General features: G+C 34.9%; 1 long non-coding RNA gene across 1 annotated transcript; it reads left to right on the top strand.

Moving 5' to 3' along the window:
- Positions 1-2,096: 2,096 nt before the first annotated feature.
- On the top strand, positions 2,097-2,687 carry LOC122068413. Its single transcript, XR_006137111.1, has 2 exons — positions 2,097-2,285; positions 2,426-2,687. It is a non-coding gene; the product is annotated as an uncharacterized LOC122068413 (long non-coding RNA).
- Positions 2,688-2,890: the final 203 nt, after the last annotated feature.

Raw genomic sequence — 2,890 nt, 5'->3', positions numbered from 1 at the left:
TTCTTCAAGCCAGGACTATTAAAGCCACACTACTTGTGTGAGATATTCGACAAAGTAAGCTTTCAGCCAGTAGTTCCCCTTTGTGTACTTCTGATGTCTGCATCTTCGATTGATTATCCCTTGTTCTACCTTCACTAAGAAAATTAAATTCTTGGTTCTGCATATTTCCTTGCTGCAGTAGGTTCAAGGAGGGATTGCACCTGAACTTACTATGGAATTATGCAATACATGCATGTCAATCACTTGAAAATGCAACCAAGCAATCAATTGCAAAGAACTTAGGCTAGAGGCTTCTCTGTTAGTCAAGTGAGTCAAGTGATTGCAGCCTAGCAAAGTCTAAAGTTTTCCCTACTTTTTCCTGTAAGTTCCTTTTCCTTTTCTTCTATTACTTCTTATCTAGGTTTGATGATGATGTTGGACTTGTGATTTGATCAGTTAATATCCCCCTCTTCTTTTTTTTTGGGGGGGGGGGTTCATTTTCATAATTTTCGATGCGTGATTATGGCCTATGAGAGGTACTAGGTCTAATGTGGTGAAGCCATTTCCCTGCTTGCCAAATCAGAAAATATGAGTTGCTGCCCTATCTCCCCCTTCTGCATTCATTTTTATCAAAGAAGCCTTGAGGTTCTTTTGTTTGTTACTAACCACTCCCTTCCACCTCAGGATGAGTAATAAAGAAAGCCAAAAACCATGCTTTACACATATGCATACACATGCATTCATTGTCCTTAACAGAAGGCTTTTTTAATTGTCTTTCCTTTCAAAGCAGGTTTTGACTTCATTGTTTGCAGCTTTAAGAAATTTTTTCTAGAGAAATGGTGGTTGGGCTTTTTGATTGATTAATGCAATCTTCCATAGTGATGTAATATTTAATACTTATTTTTGTCAAATCAGTATACTATCTAGTGTGGTATTTGAACAATATTAGATTTGGGTTGTTCTGTAATTTTTTATTTTACTATCACTAAGAAATGTATGCTTCAATCGAACAAACTATTATGAATCATTATAGTTTACAATCTTGTTGTATTGGATGATTACAATTGCAATACTCAGTAAATTCGGCAACCCAATATCCTTGAGACTTGTATTGGCTCGTCTTCATGGAGTGAGGACCATTTTCCTCTGTTTCTATTGATCATCATATCTTCTGGAGATGGATAAAACTGACTCAGTGGCAAGCAATCAAGGCCTGCAGACACCTTCCTAGTCTTTGAAAGTTAGCAATGTTGATCGAACTGAAAGCTTTAGACCTGATTGCATATGGGGTTTGAATATATTGGATCTCTTCTATGGGTCTTCAATCGTAACTTCTACGAAACTGATACTTTTTTACTAGGAAATAACAGGAATAGTAAACTTAAAAGTATTAACAATGGTGGAATTGGAAAGACAATTTTTTTGTGTCATCAATGATCCTATGTGCTATGGTTAAGTAGTCATATAAGAATTGCATAATCACCTCCAAAATCATAATTAAATTCACATAAGCAATACATTTTCTTACGACCCAGGTTATGATTTCATTTGATTGAGTCCTCAAGTGGTTTAACAATTGCATTTTGTTTCAATTACAATGAATAAAGCGCTAGTGTATAAGATTCCATTACATCCTCCTAGTCTATAGGACCTTTTTCTTTTGCTTTTTTTTTTATCCATATCTGTCTTTATTTTTGTTATTTTTGTTGATGAGCTATAGATGACTTGGCAGCAGAATTTTGTGATTCACCACCCAACTCTATTCCTTTATATATACTACCAAATTGCAATTTTTGCTCCACCACTGAAATCCATTCATCTTCTTTTTTGGCCGTGGAGAATATTTGGGTCCTTTGTAGTCTCAGATAAGAGAGAGGAGGCTTTTCAAATAGGTAGTGTTAATAGATTGAATCTGTGTTCATTCAAAATAAAGAACCAATTTCCAGATCATGTCATCGGAATTCTGGTGAACTTAGTATCCTATTCAGTTGAAAAATCAGAAGAGAAACATACTACTATATCGGAAACTGCTAGCCCATATTTTATTTCCACTCCTTCAAAGGAGTCTCCCAGATTCAAACAATGTAATCTCTCTCTTTTCTCTGCCTCTGTCTCTGTCTCTATTTCTGTTATGTATTACAAATATTCAAAAGCTAATTTTCTATACTATTACCTATAACAAAATATTTTAAATCTTTAAGCTATGCATTAATGGTTTAGCTTTGACAATGCAGACAGAGTTGACACACTGAAAGAATGGATCAGCAAGCTAGGGAAAAAAGTTGATAGTTTCACACATGGAGTTTGTGAGCATGGTAACTGTCTTATTGTTAGTGTTGAATTATCTATTTCTTGTTTCCTTTTCTTTCTTCTCAAAACTAGTATTGCCAGTGGTTAGAATAGTGAACAATATTTGAATGTTGTTCCAAATTGTTGGATGTTACAGTTAGGTTGGGGCCCAAGGTATCTGTAACTATGAAGGGGAAATTGAGGTTGGGTGCCAGAATTCTTCAAGAAGGTGGTGTTGAGAAGTTATTCAAGCAGATCTTGAGGTGACTATGTTGTATATAAATTGTCTGAGTATGATTCATTCAGTCTGCAAAGAGGGGGTATACCCTTGGGTTAAATTGACTATGCTGAAGATATTGTAGAATTTTTAAATCAACAGCTGAACAACAATAAAAAGGTACTTGAAGCATATGCTGTGATTTTTTAATGTGCTTCTGTTTGCGTAATCCTTGGTTTTGTGAAACTTCTCTTGGGTCAGAAGTGTTTAGAATTGGACTTGATGGACATATTCCAATTTCATGAAACCTATTTCACAAGTACCTTTTATATTTGGAATTTATGCAAATATAGCTGAGCTTCTACAAATATCTTTAATAACATCACTTTTTACTGATCATGAAGT

Source organism: Macadamia integrifolia, unplaced genomic scaffold (genome assembly GCF_013358625.1).
Source record: "Macadamia integrifolia cultivar HAES 741 unplaced genomic scaffold, SCU_Mint_v3 scaffold385, whole genome shotgun sequence".
In the NCBI taxonomy this organism is placed as follows: domain Eukaryota; kingdom Viridiplantae; phylum Streptophyta; class Magnoliopsida; order Proteales; family Proteaceae; genus Macadamia; species Macadamia integrifolia.
This window is presented reverse-complemented; position numbering and strand designations above follow the sequence as displayed.